This window comes from Bidens hawaiensis, unplaced genomic scaffold, assembly GCF_021521415.1.
Source record: "Bidens hawaiensis isolate Kalapana, Puna unplaced genomic scaffold, B.hawaiensis_p1.1 tig00086623_1, whole genome shotgun sequence".
Classification (NCBI taxonomy): domain Eukaryota; kingdom Viridiplantae; phylum Streptophyta; class Magnoliopsida; order Asterales; family Asteraceae; genus Bidens; species Bidens hawaiensis.
Window position 1 is genome coordinate 3,194 of NW_027504229.1, and position 6,472 is coordinate 9,665.

The window sequence follows — 6,472 nt, forward strand, 5'->3', positions numbered from 1 at the left end:
GATTTTTCAGCTCGTTTCAGCACATAACAGCTCGTTTAAGCGATTTTTCAGCTCGTTTTAGCATCTAACAGCTCGTTTAAGCGATTTTCAGCACCTAACAGCTCGTTTAAAGCGATTTTTCAGTTAGTTTCAGCACCTAACAGCTCATTTAAGCGATAATTTTAGTTTGTTCCAACCCGAAACCCTTTCCTAAATCATTGTTAGGTGCTGAAACGAACTGAAAAATCGCTTTAAACGAGCTGTTAGGTGCTGAAACGAACTGAAAAATCGCTTAAACGAGCTGTTAGGTGTTGAAACGAGCTGAAAATCGCTTAAACGAGCTGTTAGGTGCTGAAACGAGCTGAAAAATCGCTTAAACGAGTTGTGAGGTGCTGAAACGAACTGAAAAATCACTAAAACGAGCTATTAGGTGCTGAAAATCGCTTAAACGAGCTGTTAGATGTTGAAACGAGCTGAAAATCGCTTAAACGAGCTGTTAGGTGCTGAAACGAGCTGAAAAATCGCTTAAACGAGTTGTGAGGTGCTGAAACGAACTGAAAAATCACTAAAACGAGCTGTTAGGTGCTGAAAATCGCTTAAACGAGCTGTTAGGTGCTGAAACGAGTTGAAAAATCGCTTAAACGAGCTGTTAGGTGCTGAAACGACCTGAAAAATTGCTTAAACGGGCTGTTAGATCTGAAATGAGCTGAAAAATCGCTTAAACGAGCTGTTAAGTGCTGAAACGAACTGAAAAAATCTCTTAAACGAGCTTTTGCTGTTAAAACGAGTTGCAACGTGTTGAAAACACACTGATTCGTTGGTAAAAAAAAAAAAGCTGACTCGAAACCTTTTTTGACTAGTTCCAATCTTGACTCATTCTAACCCGAACATGTTGACCCTCTCCCGTTCCGACCCGTTTTTAAACATTTTTTTTATTTTTTTTTCAATTTTTTGCAATTTATTGTAATTTTTCGAACTTTTTTTTCAAATTTTCAGAATTTTAAAATTATATTTCGCATTTTTACTAATTTTCGTAACATTTAAAAGTTATTATGCAAAGTAAAAATATTGAAAAATTAAAAAAAACCTAGATTACCTGCTATCCAGGTAAAATATCTAGGATTAGAACAAAAATGAAAGATCAATGACCTAATTGGAACAAAAGTTTCTATCAGTAACCTGATTGGAACAACTTTTAAAATTAATTACTATTTTATAGAGTAATCCCTATAGTAAATCTATTTTGTAATTGAAAAAGGATATATTGCAAGTAATGAGTTATCAATTTAGTTTCTAATCTTTGAGATTCCCGTTGAGTGCTACTACTTATTAATAAGTCTGAAGTTTGTCGTTTAAGTCTAGTAATATTAAAAAATATTTCTGTAAACCTTTGGAAATCTGGTCACACTTATTTGTTGGAGTTGATAATATTGATTATGGTCCACGTTTTCCTTGCGACCAGTTCTTGGTACAACCAACCACATTCCAAGTCTAAACTAACCACATTATTTCAAAGTTGTAACAAAAACAAAATGATTATTAATAATACGCAAAATTGAGCCGATACAAGTACCTAAGTGAAGAAATACGGGTTTAATTCCTAAGAAGTTAGACCAATAACTTCACAGGATACGGGTCGGGTAATTAAAAATTCGGCAGTACGAATTCAATCCCACAAGTCCGATGACGGAAACCTGCAAAACAACCACCGTGAGTTCGCTACGGGAAGGACAAGAGGTGAGGTTTTCTCGTAACCACCCTACGGCGTGGGAATAAGTATCATTCTTAAAAGAGAGAAAAATACTTGAAGTATTTAGAGAGATGAGTGAGGCGTAAATGAATACTTGTGGTGATGACAAAGGTATTTATAGCCGAAGGATTATGGAATATTATTGGTCCAGTTATCCCTTTCCAGAAGATGCTTTTGTAAAAATCTGGACACATGCCCGCATGTGATAGGACGGGCAAACTGGCCATGTGCACGGTTATAACAACCTTGTCAGCTGTTATTTTCTAATTGCTTGTTACATTACATGCTTTCCAAGGAAAAATCTTCGTAAATCTTCTAGAAGAAAGTTAGTTATAGCTGATCCCCTGACGTCACCCTCTAGTCACCTTCGCGCATGAGGGTAACACCTTGCGGATGACTTCTAAGGACGTCTTGGTCAACCCGCGTCTCTGGAGTTTATTCTTAACTTTCCTCTGACTTGAGTTATGCGGGTGATAAGAATGTTCCGCGGGTGACTTTTGAGGAAGTCCTTGTCGACCCGCATATGATGTAAATTAGTTTGTTAATTCTCTTTATATAATGTGGTTGATACCAGAGGTGTCAGTTACATTACCATATTACGCTTCCTCAATTACCTAGCCGGGGTGTGATAGATTACGTTGCCGTTGTAGTACGAACCAATGAACCCACGACCCATATAAACAACCATCACTCGATCTCTCCTCTTAAACTTCAATAAGAAAAACAGATCAGATTGAGGGAGTGATTTTTGTGAACATTTTAGAAGAAAGAATGATAAGATATAAGAACATGGCATTTGTTCTTACCAGATAAAAAATATGGTCTAATTAGAACAAATTCATTTGAAATGTGTCTTGGCAGATGCAATTTAAAAAAAAAACATTCTAATAAAAAATAGAATTTGTACGGATCAGGTAAAAAACATGAAAAAACCGTATGAAGAGACTGATTTTATCAAAAGATTTAATGTAAAAATTTGTACAACACCCCTCAAGATTTTCAAAAATATAATCAACCTAGTCAACTTTTTACCACGTGTTACCTTTTAATTGGTTCAGAGTTCTTATCAGAACAAATTCTATAGTGTCGTCTCAATACAAATCCCATGATACATTTTGAAAATTTTAAACATTTAAGGGTTTTTTTCTCTCTTATTTTAGGTTTTTTTTTTTTTTTTTTAGAATTTTCCTTATTTTTTATATCGAAGCAACTGATTTGCCAGACTTCATTAACATCGATAGAGTTTGGTTTGAATAAATCAAAAGAAGCAGGAGCAATAATGTCTTCTAAATTGTCAGCACTCATTTATTGCTGTCCATTTGTCAACCATTTTTACAATTTAATCACTAATTAATACCAATAATTCCAAATCTCAACCACCTCCTTGAGTGCTTTTGCATTGCAACTTGCAAGTAGGTTTTATGTTAATATTTTTCTGATCAACTCCGTAAAAGTTTGATAGTAAAAAATGCCATGTTATTACGGATGAGAAGAAGGATTAAGGGGGTGTTTGGGTGAGCTTATAAAACTTGTTTTTTTATTTGTTGAAAAGTAAAAGGTGTTTAGTAAAACTTCTCCAAAAGCTTAAAATTAAGCATTTCAAAAGTGGTTTTTGTTTTTTAAAAAGCAAATCAGCAAATCTAAAAGCTCACCCAAATACCCCTAACTAAAATGGATGTAATGGTTTAAACTAAAAGACAATTATTTTATAATTATTTTTTTAATAAAAATACGAGTAAGGCATTTTGATAGGTTGAATTTGTAGTTAATCCACTATCAAATGTAGTCACCTCGTTACTTCAATAGCTTTGACGCCCCCGCTACTTCAAGTACAATGGTATTTGGCCTCTCAAAAATGGTGATGAGGACAAAAGTCGGTTATGACTCATTTTCGGTTAACCTTGAAACGTATGGGCATAAAAAAGAACCCAAAACTATGGAAATAATACATTTACACCTTAAACTTTTGACCAAGTTTTTATTAACTATTTATTAAAGAACATGAAGCTAAAACTTTTATCTAAAAAATATTGACTTTACGTCATAGATCCAATGTTGTTGAAACCGGACCGGCCGGTCGAACCGGTCCCATCGGGATTCGGTCCACCGACCGGTCCGGTTCACATAGTTCGCTCGGCTTCCAGGGATCCGGCCAGTCCGAACCGGTTCGGCCGGTCGGACCGGAAAACCGGACCGGTTAACCGGTTTTCTAAGGAAAAAAATATATTTTTTTTTGAAAACATCATTTTTTAAGCTGGATCCGTTATTTTTTAACCAAATTTGTTTGGCCGGTCCAACCGGTTCGACCGGTTGAACCGGTGAACCGGTAGGCCGTCTGGTTCGGTGTCCCGTCCGGTTATGAAAACATTGCATAGATCCAGTAACATATATTCAAGCAACTTTGGTGGGATTTTCGAACAAAATATAACCGAAAATGAATCATAATTTAAGAAAACAAAATACCGAAACAAACTGTCAATAATTAGTTGGAAGTGTAGGTTAATCGGGTTTTTCTTACCCCTGGCTCGAGTTGTTTCTCATACGGCAACCAAACCATAGCTTTGTTGTATAACAAGTAAAAGAATAAGACTGTAAGAAAAATCAATAAATAAAATGAAACAAGTACTACATTGTACGCTCAACCCCATCCAAATCAATCGATCCTTCCCTTCTACGACTTCTGTTTTTCAGTAACCCGTATAAGTTTTTCAACTCCTTTCCGGTATGAAAATTATCCATGCAAAACACACCCGAATGATCACTTGCCTCTTCAACAGTTCTCGTTGACCCGCTATGCATCAATTTTGACGGCAAGTCAACCAACCCATCAATCGACCCGCTATGACTCAAATTCCGTGGGCCCCTCGGTAACCCGGAACCCAAACCTGAATCATGTCCATGTTTATGAACCATCCCGGTTTTCCCATTTCTACTTCCATCACTATGTGCCTGCAGCGCGTTAATAACCGTTTTAAGAGCCCGTGTGGGGGAACCGCGGTTCGAGATCATGATCTCCCCGATCTCCGCGGGGCTCAAGCTCGCACCCGTTTGGAATATTTCCTCAACTTGCGGGAAAAGTTTGTGCTCTTTTATCCCTAAATGGCTATTTGCGAGGTTTTTAAATGAGGTGAAATCACATAAAGGGAAGTGGACGTGGAAATCGATCCTGCCTGGTCTCAGGACCATAGGATCGACTTGATCTTTGTTGCTTACGGTGAAGACCATTACCCGTTCTTCACCGCAGCAGCAAATGATCCCGTCCATAAAGTTTAAGATTCCAGACAAACTAACCGCCTTCGATTTCTCCACCAAATACCGATCCAAATCTTTGATCACAATCATCGATTTACTCGTCGTCTGTAACAACAACAGCTTCAAATCCGAGTCCCCGTTGACTTTCGACATATCGACATCGTACACGTCATACCGAAGAAACTTCGCCATTCCCGCGATAAAGCTCGATTTCCCCGTACCCGAGGGCCCGTACAACAAATAACTCCGTTTCCAGACGCGACCGAGACGGTGATAATACGATTTCGACTTCAAAAACAATTCCAAATCCGATTTGACCTTGTTTTTCAAGTCGGAATCGATCATCGCGGTGTCGATCGTGGCCGGGTGTGCAAACGGAGTCGACATCCACCGTCCGTTCTTCTCGGGTTCATTCTCGGCGTTAATATACAACCGAACCTCCTTACTCTTGTTATCAATCTCATCGGCAACTTTACAAACATGCTGAAGATACGAACTTAAAATCCGACGTTTCTCCTTACGTCGTATCTTTAAAACAAAACCCTCGTTATCTAGCTTCCAGTAAACTCTAGATCCGAAGAAGATGTCAGGGAACAGCTGACTGTCGCTGATAACGAGGCTGATATCGTTTGGGTTATTATTATTGACAAAGTCCAAATCACCGGCGGACGGTAAGGAGTTAAGGTACGTGACAACTTTGTTGAAAAGTTGATTCTCCTGCATGTGCTGGTTGAACTTGGGGATTCTGTAGAGCTGGTGCGAGTGAAACCACTCTTCCCATCGGGTTTGTAGGAACTGGCCGACGGAGGTTCGGGATAATAGTCTCGGAATGAGATAGAAGCTTAGTAAGGCTGTTGTTAGGAAGATTAACATCATGATTGGAGGATGGATTTACATCAAGGACGGGTGTTAATGTTAATGATCATATAAAGGGACAAGCTAGGATTGTGTTTGGAGGGTTAGGAAGATGAGTTAGAGTCGGAACAAGAATGGTGAAGGACTCAATTAATAAATTTAGTCAATTGTTGCTGGTTTGAATATTTACTTTTTATCTTGACAATTTCAATCATCTTAACTTAAATGTAAATTAGCAAAAATACAATGGTATCATTTAGTTGACAAATGATATATTATTGTATTAAATGTTTACAAATTGGGAAAAAAAAAATTGATTTTAAATGATGAAAATAATGAGGTGAAGCGTGTGGTTTATGGTGCATGATGATGATGATCACATGTGTGTCTTAAATTTAATTTGCTGGCATTTATAAATTGAAGGAGTATTTTTAGGGTACATCTCATGGTGCAATGGATTTGGATTTTAATGCATGTCCGGTACCCAACTGAAGAAACGTGGATCTACTCACTGTTAGCAGATCTACTTTCCTCGGGTTTTGATTGTACTATTTCACCGATGGTTCGTTTGGATCAATGTTCTTCCACCTACAAAACGAACAGCGCCGTTACTTACCCCTCAGAAAGGGACAGAGG

The 6,472-nt window shown here is 37.8% G+C and overlaps 1 pseudogene; it reads right to left on the bottom strand.

Annotated features, from left to right (window-relative positions):
- Positions 1 to 4,339: 4,339 nt before the first annotated feature.
- Positions 4,340 to 5,857, bottom strand: LOC143607786 (AAA-ATPase At2g46620 pseudogene; annotated as a pseudogene).
- Between the last annotated feature and the right edge of the window lie 615 nt (positions 5,858 to 6,472).